This window comes from Triturus cristatus, chromosome 7, assembly GCF_964204655.1.
Source record: "Triturus cristatus chromosome 7, aTriCri1.1, whole genome shotgun sequence".
NCBI lineage: Eukaryota > Metazoa > Chordata > Amphibia > Caudata > Salamandridae > Triturus > Triturus cristatus.
Genome location: NC_140590.1, coordinates 1,196,505,054 through 1,196,523,781, shown reverse-complemented (window position 1 = coordinate 1,196,523,781; position 18,728 = coordinate 1,196,505,054).

Below are 18,728 nucleotides of genomic sequence, written 5' to 3'. Positions count from 1 at the left end.
CAGTCTTTGGGCAACTGTCAGATTGTCATGAGTGGGAACGAAAACAGAAGTAGTTCATCCACAGTTTCAATCAAAAGGGGCATCCCACAATCGACCTGTTTGCCACTCCAACCAACAAGAATTGCCCTCGTTTCGCAAACAGTTTTTGGCATCCAGGGATGATGGGCAATGCTCTTTCGATCAGTTGGCGCAATATATTTGCTTACGACTTTCCTCCTTTTCCCCTGATCCCCAGGGAGTTCAGGAAGGCAAAGATAGATCACTACACTCTGATCCTCATTGCTCCGAGATGGCCTCGCCAATTTTGGGTACAGCAAGCTACTACCTACCTGCACGTCCAGCCATTCCTCTGAAGGTGCATCCCACAATACTTTCCAGATATCACAAAGAAATTCTCCACCATGATCCCAAGTCACTGAATTTGACAGCATGGTACCTGACCACCTAGAATTTGGCCATTTAGATCTGCCACAAGAATGTAAAGATATTCTGGCGTAGGCTCGAGCCACAGCAACTAATAAGCACTTGCAACTCTAAATTGAAGCGTTTCTGTGTCTGGTGCAGGAATAATGGTTATCATCCACTTCAAGTAAAACCTGTTCAAATCCTACCACATTTGTTAAAATTAGACTCCAATATTCTTCAGTCGGGGTCCATCTTTCTGCAGTCTCGAGATTTAGGAGAACTGAAACATCTATGTCTACTCTATATTCCCATAGAACCATTGAACAGTTAATGAAAGAGCTCTTCTTAGCATTCACACCTCTACGACAGTCTCTGAATCCATGGAAACTTAATACCGTCCTTGGTCAGCTGATGTTACCTCCTTTTGAGCCTGTACATAGAGAAGACTTAAAATTTGTCTAATGGAAAACAGTACTATTCCTGGCTCTGACATCCGCTAGTAGAATGGGAGAGATTCAAGCATAGACCAGAAAGAAACTTGTCTCTAGTTTGCGAAGGACAAGGCAATTTTCAGAACCAATCCTAAATTAATTCCAAAGGTTCCTACTGACACCTAAATGAACCTATTATTCTTATATCCTTCTTTCCAAACTCATCTGCAACAGCAGAAAGATCATTACATACTCTAGACTTGCGTAGAGGTCTTAAATTCCATATATAGACAAGACAAAAGACATGCACATCAGAGCAGCTATTCGTGTTGTTTGGTGAACCATGAAAGGGTTAAGCCTTGTCAAAACATGGGATAGCTCATTGGCTCTCAGCCTGTATTGCTTTCTCTCATGCCAAAGCCAAGCATCCTCTCCAGGGAAGAGTGAAGGTGCATACCACTAGGAGGAACAAATTGGTTCCTGCTAGAGGTGTAACAATGTCTGTGATGCCCATTCAGGAGCAGAAAGTTTAATGTATTATCAGATGATCAACACTGTTGAATGCTTATGACCGATCATGGCAGACCAGGTAGCATGGTGAAAGCCATCAGTGAAACAATTGCAATATTCATTTCTGTAAAGTGGCAATTTCACAGCATCATGCTCAGCTATTGCTGGGCCTGGTGGAGGAAGAATAGCTCCACACTCATCTTGTGCACTGCATTATACCTATTCTTTGAGGAATTAGTTCTAAGCCAAAGATGCTAATAATTAGGGCTTGGTAAGAGGTTGCTGCAATTAATTTTATCATATTGATTAGCAGTTCTCCAACCACTTCTAAGCAGTGAACAACCTGGCCTTCCCTTTTCATGCCAGCCTCACCTTGATCCCCCCTCCCCCCCAAGTTAGTGTAGTGGTGATTTACATTAGTGGTCAGCTGAACTTGCTTGAAAAAATCCTCCACCTGCTCAAGTTGAACCACTGCAGTGAACCATTTACAGTATATCAGCTTCTATGAAAAGCATACCCTTCAGTTTCATAGGACACGAAACAAAGCAACAGCACTATTTATCACCCTTAGTAAATGGTACCAGGCATATTACATTCTCAAAGCTCTTAACAAGCTCAGAATGGAGAATACAATGCCTTTAATCGGCTGTGTTCTATGAACACACCTTTTTGTGAGAGAAGCCACATAGCTTCTAAGAACATTGCACCTCTTTATATCCCATTGAGGGAGCTTTAACATCAGGTAAAAAATGCTAAAAAGTACCTATGATTTAAGAAACAAATCGAAGACCATACAAGCATGAATCGCAATCACGATGTAGAATTCTACCTCCTCTCCCATTTCTACACAACGGGCAGGTCTTTAGGAAAGTCCAGAGGGCAAACTGACATTCTAGTCTTTCAGAAATGGTTCTCAGTCCACCTATTTGCCCCTCAACTGATTGTTCCTACCTATTAACGCTAACACTATAACCAAATACCAACTCATCTGTAGAAGATGTGGAACCACAGATCAAAAAAGATACTTGCTAACTGCTGGGAATCCCATAACAAAAAAACAAGAGCCCAGAACCACACAGGATCTGAGTAGGTAAAACACACCTATTCGGAGATTAAAAAAACATTAATAAATAAATATTAAATACAGTGCTTATGCTGAATTTTGTATTAATGCAATCTACCAGTTGAAAGCAAGGTAGTATCCCGTGTTTAGAACTATTAAGGTGTTCATTTTCAAGTGGTTCTTGTAAAGTTATAAGGAAAGTTTGCAGTAGAATAATTCATATCTATGTGCTGCTTGGGGACACGTCTCTGCAGCAGATCCATCAAATTATCTGAATCTAAAGAATCACACATGTATAATTGTTAGCAATGTTATTCATTTTTCCGACTTGATTTTGGAATTAAATGTTCTCACATGTTCCTGTCTGGTTTCCAAACTATTATGAATAATTATAGAGCAAGTATACAAAAGAGAAGTCCAGCTCTAGATGACAAAAAGGTGAAATTCTCAACCGCAATCATATTGTTTCTTTTTGCGCTCAGATAAGCTGGTATGAAACACAACCAAACACTGACCAATTCTAGCATGCAGAATTTGATTAACTTGTTTTTTTTAAGCTGTCAGGTAGTTTCCGGACTAGGCAGGAGATCAGGAAACTCACACAAGATAACAGTCCCTTGAAGGCCACCATGCTGTAGAACCACACCATGGATTCCTCATTGCACTCCATGATTACCTCATGTGTTAATGCTATGTTTTGAGAAAGAAGCGGTCTTTGTCACCCAATCAATACCAATAGCCACTAAACTTAGGGGCTCATTTGTTAGCTTTGTGACGCAGTGCAGCGCAGTAAGTTGCCTTCCTGCACTGTGTTACAGGAAAAGGGCAATAATGTGCTGTATTTAATAGAGTACAGCACATTCCAGTTGTTTCCCATGCGCTGGCACACAATGGGCTGCCTAGCACCAACGCAGGAATCCTTGCACCATGGTGCAAGGGAGCCTGCGTTGCATACAGGATTGTTTTTGTGCAGGAAGCAACACCTTTATGAGGAAAACCAATCCTGAGAGGCATATTTCTCTTTCTATGTGTGCCGCAGAACGCAGCACACATAGAACGAGGAAGAAACAAGGAGAAATAGAGAAATTTCTCCTCGTTAACGCTTCCCCTGGGAAGGTGTAAGATTTTGGTGCATCCCCAGGTTTACAAGTTCTTGTAAATCTGGGGATGCTTCAAAATCCATGGGAGTTGTGTGGATACACCCACACAATGCTAATGGAATTCCTACCCAGGGCAGAGTAAAGCCACGCAGCACTGCATTGCTTTACTCCAGATTTTTGGAGCCACCCAGAGCCACGCAATGTGGCTTTGCATGGCTTCAAAAATCTATCTTAATGTTTGTGTCGTTCTTGCACAACATTGTCTGGTGCAAGAGCAACGCAAATGGCCTCATAAATACACCCCTCAATGGGCAGGTTTGATTATGGCGCAGGGCACACCCACTGTTAGACCTGCCAGCCCTTTGGCTGTTCCCTCCTCATTTTTTTCCTTTTTTTCCCTTTACCCTCCAATTTTTCTGTCCACTAGTTTTGTTTTTGGTGTTGACGTATAGGCTCTGGGTGCCCCATGTTCACTGATTGAGGGTGAGGCGCAAGGTGCTTCTCTAAAATGGAGGGAGGGAGAGAGCTCTTACACAAAATGGTGGCCTAAACTGTCACCTCAGAGCCTGGGCCATAGACTGTCATGAGGGGTTCTAGAACCTTCTGGCCCACTCTGGCCAGTCAGGGCCCAGGCTATATATAGAGGTGAGGGGCGGCGACCATTTTGTAGGAGAAGAGGTAGTCAGGAGTAAGGCATCTGAGTGGGGGAGGTGGGTGCGCTAGAGAAGGAAACTGACAGATCCTAGGGCCTGCTTTTCTTCCTCCTCGACTGACACTACCCCCTACCTCTTGACCTGACCCTGCCCTCAGCCACTGACCCTGGGATCACCTCAAGCTCTGGAGCTCCCCACCTTGCCAGGACTCCTGAGGAGAACGGGGAAATAGAGTGATTATCTCTGGCTCTCCTGACTTTGCCTGGGACTCTTCTATCCTTTGACGCCACTGGCGTGTGGCCTGCCACTTCCTAGCCCGCCTGTCCTGAGCTGGGGCAACACTGAGGGAGAAAGGGGGTGCTTGGCGTGTAAGAAATTGCCACCCCCTAGCCTGCAGATCACCCCCCTTAACTTTGGCCACCCCCGCTGAAAGACCCCATAAGGAATCACTCACCGCTGCGGCCCAAGGCCCGTAAGGTCAACCCTCCTGTCACCTGGGGTTTGTGAGGAAGACAGGGACCCCTCCGCTGCCGTCGCAGCTTTTGAAACGCAGCACTTCATGTGAAGAGAGAGCCGCTGGAGTTCCCCGTAGGCCGCATTAGGCCTGAGGCCCAGAAACTCGGATCACATGACGGGAGCGGACTGCGAGACGCCGCTCCCGCCGATGCACGATTTGCTGACAGGGCCACGCCCCCGCAGGTCGCGCTGCCAAGGGCGACTGCAGGCGCAAACCCTGGACTAGTGAAGGGAGCCGCGAGCCCTCTTGCCAGAAAGAGACCATTGCAAGGGCCTAACTGAGGCCGAAGAACAAGGTAACCCCCCCCCCCCCCGGGGAAGAGGGCGGGAGGCCTATGTAAGGTCCGGAGCACGCCCCTCCCCCGGGGTGATTCCCCGACAGTTCGTTGGCCCCAAATCACCCGAGTGAGCCCTCCACCTGCGGAGTCTACTTGCAAGTGCCCACAAGTGAGGAACCCCTGGGAAAAGTCTCTCCCTGAGCCCGGCGGCCTTCCATGGTTACAGCGGAAGAAGTAACTCGGCTCCTGGCCCCTGCTCTCTCGAGTGAGGGAAGTAACAACTGCAGAGTAAACAGAGAATTTTGGGGGCAAAGGCAGAACCAGCCATGTGTAATAAGCCTATGTAAGGCTAGATTTCATGCATCCCGGTATGACCAAATCTGAAGTGTTAATGAGCTAATATGAACAGTTCTACAATTAGTAACTCAATTTCAAGAGCATAGTGATCGCTGTGAACTGTCCTATAATTACTGACCTGATAATCAGAGCATTGTGGTTGTCATGTGCGGCGCTATATTTATTGACTCTATTTAACGCGCTACATCAATGCTATGTGCGGCGCTGTATTTATTGATTCTATTTAAAGTGCTATGTCAATGCTATGTGCGGCGCTATATTTATTGACTCTATTTAAAGCGCTACATCAATGCTATGTGCGGCGCTGTATTAATTGACTCTATTTAAAGTGCTATGTCAATTCTATGTGCGGCGCTATATTTATTGACTCGATTTACAGTGCTAAGTAATTGCTAAGTGCAGCATGATGATTGATGACTTTATTTAAAACGCTAGTGAATTTGCTGTACTGTCAATCTAGTAACGATGAAATGTTTGGACCCTAATGTGTTCTAGACAGACACTGATTGATTTGATTTGTAAGAAAAAAGAAGCAAGATAAAAGAAAGATAAAGCTTTTCTACCTTTTCTAATTACCTGGTGTAGCGTCCTTTTTAAGTGGTGGTACGCTGGAGTGTGGAGTGAGTGTGATGCAAGCACAACATGTTTCTCGGGCATAGGCCTTTCCACTTGAGCCAAGCTGCCCTAGGACGATAGGTCCAACACCCACCATAAAATGCTAGCACAAACACCATCATATAGTCATACCCTGATGCTCACCAGCACTGGGCCATACACCCATAATCATACACAGCGACACAGCCAATATCAAAGTCCCACATACTCACCTTCAAACAACTACAACAGATATGACTAAACACAATTATGTAGAAACAGTCATGAAATTAGGATTATACTCACTAACAATCACAACACAGAAAAACGTTTAAGGTAGGATTTAAAATAAATTCACAAATTTCTAAAAAGATTACTCAATTAAATACAAGGGATTACTAGATAACACAGTTTAGTAAATCTCCATTACAAAATAAATACAATGTATGAAGTGTATAACAATAACCAAATAAATGAAGACACTCCCAGCACAATTTTAAACTTACCTCTGCTGATCAGTAAGATTTTCCTATTCCTAACCACTCGGTGCTTAATTTGAGGCAGTGGTAGGTAAAATATAAAAAAACATAGTAGCTGTAACATTGAGGAAATGTATATGTAATTGTAGTGTAAGCAAAATAAGATTTAAATAAAAGAAAAAGCTACTTTGCGATTTTGACAAAATTCATGAATTCACCATGTTTTAAAAATGTGGGATTTATGTACAGTAAATGTGCAAACAACAATGGGACATGTTGTTTTGTCAGTGCTACATGCCCCGATTTAGAATGGCCACCAAAGTGATTGAGGAGTACACCCACATATCTGAAGCGTACCCGAGGCTAGGCAGAAATCACAACTTCAATAAAACACATTTTTTTCCGGACTTGCAGGAAGCCAGTGCCGTGGATACCTCTCATGACACTGGCCTCCCCTCTCCTTTCCCAAATGAAGCAACAGTTTTTTTTAATCTAATCTAGATTTCTGGTCACCAATTCTAGTAAGTGTTTTTAATGCAACCCTAGAAGGAGTGTTACCCGTAACTAGGGTAGAAAGCAGAATTGTACCCATTTTTAAGGCGGGTGATAGTGATAGAGGGATTCAAAGTGCTACCGTCCAATATCCCTCCTTGATTCTACATCAAAACTGATGGGCAGAATTATGTTGGGAAGACTGGAAAGTTGGGTCAACGAGAACAATATCCTAACTGATGCCCAGTAAGCATTTAGAAGGGGCATTGGGACGGAGGAGCAATGTGTTAACCTCGAGCTATTGATAGGGAAATACAACCTCGCTAAAGAAGGCCAGTTATGATTTTTAATTTAAAAAAATATATGAAAGAAAGAAGGACAGTTACATCTCTGTTTTGTTGATCTCACCAGCACTTTCGATTTATTTAAATATGGCAAACTTTGAAAGGGATGGGCGCTCCACATGTTATTATAATCTTTTTATCACAAATATACACTTTTTTAACTTCAAGAGTGCGGTTTGGTTCAAAAGGTGAATGCACCAATGATTTTAGAGTTACATGGGGGATACGACAAGGATGTGTCTTAGCTCCCCTTTTATTTTCCCTATATATTAATAATGTTGACCTATCTTTACCAAATTTAAGTGCTGATTCCCCCAAAGTTGGTAGGCGGGTAACCCCAGTACTCCTATATGCAGATGATGCAGTCCTATTGTCAAGGACTGCAATTGGCTTACAATGTCTAATAGCACATTTTATGCAATTCATGACTGAAAAAGACCTACAGCTGAATCTTAGTAAAACCTTTGTTATGACTTGTGGGAAAAGCAGATTGAAGAATAGACAACACTATGTGGGAGGTGCTCAAATTGAAAGAATATAATCTTTTACTTATCTGGGCATTGTCTTTAAAAGGAATGGGACTTGGGGTACACACATCAATCTATGCAAGCTAAAATTCCTGCGATCAAGTGAGGGATTTTTAGGTTTTCTACAAAAATAGGTAATAAGCCAGTATGGGAAATTCTTACATTATATAGGAGTAAGTGTATTACAGGCACATGCTATGGAGCAGCCGTATGGGGGAGGGCAAATACATCCTCGTTGCAAATCCAGGAAAATACATTCTTAAAAAGGATCTTAGCAGTCCCCAATTCTACTGCCTCATATATAGTCCACAAAGAGCTGTGCGTTTCTTATATTAGTGATTTTATTAGCATGGCAGCTCTTACATTCTGGTATGGAATTTGGACTAAAGATGAGACCAGGTTTACGAAGGATATAATAATGGATTGCCTCGCCCTTGATTACAGTAAAAACAAATACAGTGGTTAGAGTATATTAATAATCTCCTAAAAAAATGTAAGGTGGATTTTGATCCTCACGATACGATTTCCATCCAGGATTACAGTAAAAGGGATCTTAAAATAAGACTAGCAAATTCAAGGGAATTAGCAAGAGATGCAGCCGAAGGTTCGAAGCAGAGTGTTAGATCTTTTTGAGAAGGGCCTCTCTTGATGGGCATCCAACCGTACCTCAGCTTGGTAAGAAATTTACAGCATAGATTTTATCTGACAAGGTTAAGGATGGGTACCTTACACTATCATGTAGCCTTCCCTAGAATGGGAAAGTAGAGTCACAATCTTCAAAGATGTCTCTGCGATGGAAAGTCCTTACAGATCACGTTGCATTTTATCCTTTTCTGTAGTTTTTATCGGTACATTAGGAAATCTGTCTTAAAACCCCTATTTTTAGCTAATAAATTGTATTCTTATAAAAATGCTTTTAGCTATATTTCCAGCCTGGAAAACGATAAAGTCTGCAATACAGTTATTGCTTTTATACAAATGGCAATCAGGAGAAGAAAGGATAATACCCATCTGGAAGCTCTGATGTATAAAAAACAAGTTGACACCCCCAAATGAAATCAGCTATTGTTTTTGTACCTATGCACTTTATTACTTTAGTATTATGTTTACAAAAGTACTGTGAATTTGAAACCCAACAAATGAATTATTATGTACTGTATATAATGGAAAGTTTGTAATTATGCTTTTAATTATATATATCATATACATTATGCTTTTTTATATAAGTGTATTTTATTATTATTTATATATATATAAACTGTGATTAATATTATAGTAGTAATATGCCTTGTTTCTACAGGTGTCCATTATTATAGTTTATATATTGACTGTAACTGACATCAGAGTAGTAACTTGTAGAGGAAACTAATGATGGAGTGTCAATATGTAATGAAATGTCTTAGAATGTTTAGTGATTAATAGTGATGTGATTTTTATGATTAGAATTCTTTTATGGTTGTATACTATTGACAGAATAAAGCTTAAGTGTATTGAATTGAATTGAAGCCACAGATGATTCTGCCTCCTTTGGCACAGTGCTAAGGAGGGCAGCAGAAGTCTTGGACCTCACACTACCCAACACTAAGTAAAAACTAATATTTTGACAGACGTACTTCCTCCCCGGCAAACTAATCAAGAACCTCAACTGCCGCTGAATGATGCAGTCACAGACACACTGTTAGGGCACCTTGGCAAAACAAGGAATTCTCCCTCCAGCAAACAGGCAGATTGCAAGGCAGCACAGGCCTGCTCTGGGAAACCCTGCCCTTCCTCCTCCAACATCCGTTGCCAGAAAGCTTGGTGGTATAGCCGTCCACCAACCATTTGAACCCAAATGCATTTCTGACCACCTTACCAGATAGTTAAAATCCATGGAGGCATTTGACAAAAAGATGTTCTCCTCAGCCAGCTTTGCTGTTTGGTCTATAAATACCAGCTTGCTCCTGGGGAAGTAGTTGCTGTGTATGGGATGTGGTGGCAGATATCATGCCAACAGTCCAATATGATGTAAAGCCAACCTCCAGTGCCTTACTCAAGATAGACAAGACGTGGCAAAACGCTCCCTTAGATAGTCTGGACACAACTGACTGCCTTGGTTGAGCAGTCTGCACCAGCGTGGTCCTTGGTGCCATGGTTGGATTTGCTCCACCAGATCCTCCAGTGACGTCCACCAGTCGCTGATCAATATGTTCCTCAACGGGACTCACCTCTTTGGAGACCAGGCAAATTCGTCCCTAGAACTTTTAAAAGACTTCACAGCAATAGCACACTCTTGAGCTCGCTCTGCTGGTGTGCCAGTCCCTCCAACAATTTGGGCCCTTTCAAGACTTTGGAAGGGGATGTCAACAGAGGCACTGCCAGAATGTGTGTCAATAACAGGCTTCTTAGTCCTTTCGAGGATGAGGTAGGGGATCTAGGCTGCCAGCATCTAGGATCCCGGGTACAACGGTCTACCCAGCCCTCCACACCCCAAGCTGCTTAATACTGCTTTAAGTCACCCTCAGCAGCACATGATCACATGGTGGGACGCCTCATCACTCTTCACCTCCCTGGGTGGAGGGGCATGGCATTGTTCAATGTGTGCTCCATATTGTGGAACACTTTTACTCCCTGCCCTTCTTGTCGCATCCCTCGGATATGCCACACACACTGCCACACCTGCCAGAGGACCACTTGCCCATACACTAAGGGAAAGTTCAAGTTCCCTTGGCCAAGGGAGTCGTAGGGTGCTGGTGTCAGAGTTCGGGATTTGTTCCTCTTCTAATTATTTCTTGGTGCCGAAAAAGGATGGTGGCCCTCTGAACTTCTCCCTTCGGAAGAACAATTTCAAAATGCTCCCCCTGGCCTAAATTCTGTCTGCCCTGTATGCAGGAGACTAGATGGTGGCATTGGACTTTCAGGGTACCTATGTCCACATCGCAGTCCTGCACTCACACAGGCGTTGCCTGCGGTTTTAGATAGGCCAAGAGCACTTTCAGTTCTTGGTGCTCACCTTTGGCCTTACCAGAGCACCTCAGGTGTTCACAAACGTGATGGTGGTTGAAGCCAATCTGCAGAGGTGGGGCATACCAGTCTTTCCATACCTTTTTTCATATTCAGGTTCCTGCAATAGAACATGGGCCATATGCACGGGTCAAATACAACATATAGAAACAAATACAGTAGCATCACCCACATTTCCAATTGTGACCCAGAGGTATTAAAGCAGATTCAAAGAGAACATTAACAGTATCACCCAATGTATTTAATTCTCCAGAGTACCCCGGAGTCCCACCTCCATAGTAGCAGAGTCAATAGGTTTGTCTGACATTGACAACAGGTATGTCATTAAGGACCACTATATGTTGTTAGGCCTAGATGGTATCTGCAATTCCTCCATATATAGTTCCAATTGAGGCCTACAGTACACCATATCCAACAGCCAGGCCTTCTTAGTGGGCTTAGCCCTTCCACCCCAATGTAGCACCACCCTCCTCTTTGCCAACAGGAGTGGCACTGAGACAAAGCGTTGGCAAGTGGGCAGAACCTCCTTCACCAGACCCAGGAAGCACACATGGGGGTTGCATTTAATACTCTCTGATACCATATTCATGAGAGCTTCTGTAACTGGCACCCGGCACTGCATAACATGCTGACAAGACCAAGCCAAGTGCAGAAAATCTGCATCTATAGCCCCACAGCGTACATGTGTATCAGTTCTCAACCCAAATTGACAAAGTTTAACAGGAGTGTAATATATTTGGTGCAGGAATTTGAAATGTATGCTTCTCAAATTGCAGTTGAATGTACGCATTTACAGCTGCGCTCAACAATATTTCCGTTTTGCACTTTCAATGTGAGGCTCGAGCACCGCATTCCATTTGTCTAGCTCCTTGGTGTTAGCCTGAGAGCAGTCCGCCTGTGCTGCGTTGTATAAGTGAGTGATGAGATGCTTACGCATAGCGCTGGTAGGCAAAACTTGAACACCGTGGCCCCTTTTAATTGGTCTAACAGTACAGGGATCAAGGGGAGAGGATACCTGTTCTTCTTTGTGATGCGGTTGAGGGCTCTATAATCGATACACGCCCTTAAACCTCCCTCACGCTTCGGAATAAAAAAAAGAGGGGATGACGCCAGAGAGGTAGAGTGACGTATAAATCCATTGGCCAAGAGTGTACTCAGATATTGTTGCAGATACTCCGTTTCTGCTTCGGTGAGGGCGTATATGCGACTGCACGGGATACTGGCTCCAGGTTCGATGTCAATGACACAGTCATATTCCCGATGAGGAGGGAGATTATTCGCCTCCTGGTCACTGAACACATTCTGGTATTTCAGGTATTCGTTAGGTAGAATCGTGGTACAATTCATGCTGGCTGGTACATTACTGTTGGCTAGAAACCCCGCGGGGTTGGTTGTCTTTGGTTGTGTCTGTACTGTCTCGAAATTACAATGCTCCATACAATAGGGAGAGTTCAAGGTAACCGTCCTTGCTGTCCACTGCACTAAGGGATCGTGGAGTGTGAGCCATGGCATGCCTAATATCAGGGTAAACTGGGGAGCGTCGATTAAATCGAATTGGATGAATTCTCTGTGGTGTGCTCCGATTCTCATCTGAACCACGGGAGTATGATATCTTATGGGCCCTGATGTTAACTCTGAGCCGTCCACCGCTTTAACCATCTCTGGTATTTTCTTCTTAACGCCTTGTAAGCCTATGTCTCGTGCATATGTTTGATCGATAAAATTGGCTGTTGCTCCAGAGTCCATTAAAGCATGCACCGATCTCAGGCCTATTTCCGGCACATCCAAGGTAACGTAGACATTGATATGGGCAACAGCGTTCTAGACGGTGTTAACCGCTGCATGGCAGACCTCCTCCTCTCGTGGCCTCAAACAAGGGGTCTGAATCGTGTTTGGGCACTCTAGTTTTCCGATACTTCGGGGGAGTATACCATCGCAGGCACTTTCTGCTCTCCCTTGCTGTCTCGATACGGAAGTCGGGTTTTTGCTTTGCTTTCCTTAATGAAGTGACCAGACTTCCCACAATATAAACATAGACGTTGTTTTCTTTGTTTCTCTCTCTCCTCTGGGGTTAAAGGTCCTCTGATACCCCCTATCTGCATGGGTTCGCTTCCGTCTGTGCTAGGGGTAGAGCCCTCGTTGGGCGTTCGGGAGCGAGGCAGAGTGTATCGAACCTCAGGACGAGGTTTATCTCCTTTCCTCTCCTGTAGCCTATGATCGAGTTGGACCGTGAGATCGATTAGCTCATCACAGGCTGACGGCAATTGTACCACCTGGGCCAAGACGTCCTTAAGCTCGCTTCTCAATCCTTGGTAGTACAGGGAGGATCTTTTTTCCATGGGCCAATCTGTTTCGGAAACGAGTCTATTGAAAGTAGTTATATAGGTAAGTAAGTCCTGATTTCCTTGTTTCAAGGTGAGCAATTCTCTGTCCAAGGAAAGGAGATGCGCCTTCCTATCGAATAATTTGCGCATCTCGTCACAGAAGGTGTCAAAATCTCTCAGGGTTGGATCATCTCTTTCAATGAGGGGAAAGGACCAACTAGCCTCATTCCCACCCAGATAGGACATGACGAATGCTGTCTTTGTCTGATCGTTATGGAAGACTTCGGGCTTACACATGAAGTGCAACTTGCACTGCCCCAAGAATATACCAAACTTCTTTGGGTCACCGTAATACCTTTCGGGTGGCGCTAAAGGCAGGTGTGGGGGTTGGATAACCTGGATGGTTGAGGTGCTCGAACCATCCCCTGTCGCCTGTGCTACCTGTCCTCCTCCTACCCCCTGATGGTTTGGCGGTGGTAGCGTCCAAGGTTTTATATATTGGGCTCCCCGCCCTTCGCTAGCCCCCGGGTGGGATAACCCTGCAACCTCCCGTCTCATCATACTCATTTCATTGCGGAGCTCTAAGTTCTCTCCACGAAAGGTTTCTACTTCTATTCGTAAGGCTGTTAGCGTTTCCAACACTGAACTAAGCACAGTGTTGGTGTCCATCATTCGGACTGTATGTCACCGTGGGCTTGCCACTCTATCAAGTAGAGGGAGACAGGACTTACCGGGCAGCCGGGTACAGCAGGAACGATGCGTAGCTAAATGACCCTCTCCCCCTAAGGGTGACACCCATGCGTGCTCAATAAACACCACACGTATACCACCCCACTAGGGGAAAGGGAAAAAAGGGACAAAAGAACCAAAATGAAATAATCTACTGCTGGTATACTCTGGCACGGGAAGTCCTCGCTAGATAGACAGTCTCTCGCTAGGCTCCACCCCAGAGGCCCTGTAAGTGAGACTTAAACACACAATACATCAGGCGCGCTCTCAGCACCAACCTCCCCTCTCCCTGCGCTCCTCAGGCTTGCACACTTACAGAAACCAGGCTTATTATCCTCTGTCAAGCAGGCAGGTTCTATAATATAACAGAGTGTCAATGAACTGTGGTAATAGTGAGAAAGTACTTATCTCCTGGGTTTGCAGAGTCCAGAGGGCCGGGACAGGATCCACACCTGTTGTCCTCACTTGGTTACCTCACCAAGGAATGGGTGCAGCCAAGCCCTGTAAGCGCGGCTTCAGGCCCCTCCCAGGTGTCCGTGGGGAGCAGGCACTGAAGTCAGCCTTGCCCTAGACTGCTAGCGCCAGGGCACATGCTAGGTTGCAGAGAAACAGAGAGCCGGCGCGCTCTCCGCCGGGTCGAGTCTTCGCGTTCGTCGACGCGCTGCAAATGGCGTTGACGTACTGGTGGTCCGGAGTGCAGGCGCCCTAAGCAGCTCTCTTAGAGCAACGTGCTCCTCCCCAGATACGGCGATGGAAACCGGGCCACGAGCCCAGTGAGTGAGACTTGGAGCGGCGAGGGCGTAGGCGTCCACAGGGTTCCCTGCTTCGTAACGCGCTTCCGCTGCACAGGTTAGTTAAGAACGGGCCAGGCGCCCGGTGGAATTTCCTCTCAATGACTGATGGTTCGTCTTCACGAGTAACGTACTCGTCGCTGGCCAGAGTTTCTCCGCGGGGAAACCCGGAAGAATTCCGAGTGGCAAGCCCTGCGTTCCTGGTGGGCGGAGCTTAAGTAAGCCACTCGCGTCTTGCTCGAGGATTCTGGGAGTGGTAGTTCTTCTCCTCCGCGGCATGGGAGATGTAGTTCAGAGTCCCCCTACCGCATACATACGCTACTCTGTGCCCCCTCTAGCGCTTCTCCGCCCCCGGGACCTGACAGGGGGATAAAGTCCCCTTAAATCCAGAGGGTCCGTGGGGTGCAACTAGCCCACCAGGTACCTCCAGTATGCGCCAGGGAGCTGCCTTGCAGAGAGGTGTTCAGAGGCCACACCCCTTTTTACACCTCTCTGCAACGCAGCTCTGTGGCGCTTACTGGAGGTACCTGGTGTGCTCGTTGGACCCCAGAGACCCTCAGGATTCAAGGGGACTTAATCCCCCAATTTAAAACGTGCCACATGGCGTGTTTGCACACATGTCACCTCAGACCCCGCCCCCTCCCTTCACCACTGTGCAAACGTGCCCCGTGGCGAGTTATAAGTTGGGGGATAAAGTCCCCTTGAATCCTGAGGGTCCCTGGGGTCCAACTAGCCCACCAGGTACTTCCAGTAAGCGCTACAGAGCTGCGTTGCAGAGAGGTGTAAAAAGGGACTTGGCCTGGACCACCACTCTGCAACGCAGCCCTGTGGCACTTACTGGAGGTACCTGGTGGGCTAGTTGGCCCCCAAAGGCCCTCAGGATTCAAGGGGACTTAATCCCCCAACTTCAAACATGCCACAGGGTGTGTTTGCACACGTCACCTCAGGCCCCGCCCCCTCTCTTCACCACTGTGCAAACGCGCCCCGTGGCGCGTTTTAAGTTGGGGGCTAAAGTCCCCTTGAATCCTGAGGGTCCCTGGGGTCCAACTAGCCCACCAGGTACTTCCAGTAAGCGCTGCAGAGCTGTGTTGCAGAGAGGTGTAAAAAGGGGCGTGGCCTGGACCACCACTCTGCAACGCAGCCCTGTGGTGCTTACTGGAGGTACCTGGTGGGGTATTTGGCCCCCAGGGACCCTCAGAATTCAAGGGGACTTAATCCCTTAACTTAAAATGCGCCACAGGGCGTGTTTGCAGAGTGTTGCTGGGAGGGGGCGGGGCCTCTGGCACTATCGCGTCTTTTTTTTTTCTTCTTTTTTTAGAAGGGGGGCTATGTGGCCCCCCTTCTTTTTCCTTTTATTGGGCCCTGGGGACCCCATCCCCCAGGGCCTGACCCCTTTAAAAAAAAAAAAATGAACTGGAAGGGGGCTGCGTGGGCCACCCTCCCGTAGCCAATTCCGGCCCCGGGGACCCATCCACCGGGCATGGCCACATTATTTTTCTTTTTTTTTAATGGAGGGGGGCTGCATGGCCCCCCTCCTGAGGTCTCTATTGGCCCCGGGAACCCCATACCCCGGGCCGGCCTTGATTTATTTATTTATATATAAACATGTTTTTATTTTGGGGAGGGGGCCGCGTGGCCCCCTCCCGGGCTACTTCTGGCCTCAGGGACCCCATCCCCCAGGGCCTGGCCATCCTTTTTAAAAAAAAATTGCGAGGGGGGCCGCGTAAGAAAATTCAGCAGATTGTGCTAAATCTGAAAGCATAGTGTTTCCAGGCTGAATGACCCAATCATCAGAGAGTGTACTCGGGGTAATGAAATCATTCAATAAATGTGAAATTTTTTAATTTTCAGTATGACCAAATACATCATAGGAAACTCTATCCCACACTATACCATCAGGTACTGGAACTGCTGAAATGTTCACTTGTGACAAGTCTCTTTGTTCACGGTGTGATGACGTATGTGGTTTCAAGACCAAGTTCACAGGTTTGACTGCAGAGCGCTGTGGGAGGTAATGTCCATTCAGGAGCAGGAAAAAGACAGTTACTATACCAATCCAAATTAACAGGAGCAGGATCTCTAATGCAAACCAAAGATGCAACTAAGGGTATACAAGGTAAGTCTTTTTCAGTCAGAGATAGAATTGTCGAAATTGCTCTTTCTTAGAAATGGGTGGTGTTTGCTCATGTTCACTTGGATCTGAAGAGAAGTCATCGAAGTTGATAAATTAGCCAGACGCAGTTCGATTTATCCTTGGGAGCTCAGCAGTGTTTGTAGAACTGACAGTTGCTTCTTGTGAAGGCACGTTGACGTAAAGTTCATTATGGGCCGAATTGCAATTTGCGTTTCAGTTTCATTTGGATGTTGTTCAATTTCAACAGGTGTAATTTGTACTCCGTTATTGGTTACCCCGGCACCTTGTGCAGAGGAGTCTTGGAACATTATTAGTCTTTCCATCTGAATTTCCTGCATAGTAGCGAGAGGAGATCTGCGGCTACTCAGGATTCCACGCGGCCTGCTGTTGAGCCACATAGTGTGGTTTGATCAGATCAATGGAGACAAATCGTTTTTCTTTTCGGCTGGCATGAGGCGGGAGAAGTACTGTTCGCGTTCCTTGAACCACCAGGACAGGTACAGGTGTTCTATAGGATGGCCCAAACTCCTTTTTGTCCACAACTTTTGGGACCCAGACAGGTCTTGCCGGAACTGGTTTCACTTCCCCAGTGACGTAGCGTTGTACTTGGACGCTGCTTTGTAATGTCCGAATTCCTTAAGTTTCTGTATAACAGCCAAATGATCATTCAAATCAAATGGTTTTACATCCGCCTCGAGGTCAGGTACTCACATTATTGTCTCAAACAGGATCTCATAGGGGCTAGGGCCTCCCAAGGACTTTATTGGCATTTTATTGAGTTCCACATCCAAATCCTGGGCACACGTGCATTAGTGTATACATATAAGGTCACATTGGCATAAGTCCATTAAAGAATCAATCTCATTAAAGTTCGCAGAAGAGTTGTTTCTTGTTTCTTTTAATTCGTATCACATAGAAAAGCAACCAGCAAAAACAACCAGCCGACACGTGTTTCGTCTAGGAGGATACTCCCACGACTTCTTCAGGGCCCGGAGCCGGTGATAATTCCAACCCGGCTGGAAAGTAGAGTATGGTGTACCCTTCGACGTATTTACAGTGAATGGAATCTGTATTCGTGGTGAACGGAGCAATGTATTTGAGATACCGGTGATAATTCCAACCCAGCAGGTCTGAACCGCAAAGTGAGTGATACCGCAACCGAGTGAATTAAAATCTGTAACTTGTCAAGTAATATTAGGATCACTGAAAGGCCAAGGGTAGGGACACGGGTGTGTGTCCTGCAGATAAAGATTTATTCAAGCGCTGCACAATTGAATACTATGGCTCCCGTTCCTTCTATTCCGTATTAGTTCGAAAAGTGGTTACCATGGGAATGACACGATGGGTGTCAGGAAGTTTGCAATTGCTGTAGCGAAGTGTTACCCGTGGCTCGCTTCTGTTTCTTGCAGGTGTGGGCACACGTGGCCTTTAATTTATCCTAATATTACTTGACATTTTACAGATTTTAATACACTCTGTTGCGGTCTCTGGGTACAGGATGACAACCTGCAAGGGATGTCAGACCGCTGTGTCGAAGATTCGGCATGCAGGACCCCCGTCTCAGCCTGGAAGGAATTCTCCTCTAATTTGAAAGGGGGAGTGAGGGACTTTTATACTAAAGTGGTCACTCCAGCGTTTTTTCTAGAATCAATATGTTTTTAAAACAACCATGCATGTTTTGAAAACAATCACCGATGCTTTTCTAAACAAGTGTGATCATGCACAGCTGGCTGTTGGCCAAGGATGAAAAAAAATGGTGACCCTTATACAGAATAAATCTGCCTTGCCTGGGGGCATGTTTATGTACGTCAGGTACAGGGATTTATGATAGAATAATTAGAGCCTGGTGTTGAGGAGACAGGAGCAAACTACTAAGTAAAAGGTCACCTGTTTAGAATCATTATTGTTGTGTGGATGTTACAATGTATGTAAAGATGGGGTATACATCGATGGGACTATCCTAATAGACATGACAGTACGAGCCAATCCAGACTTTGC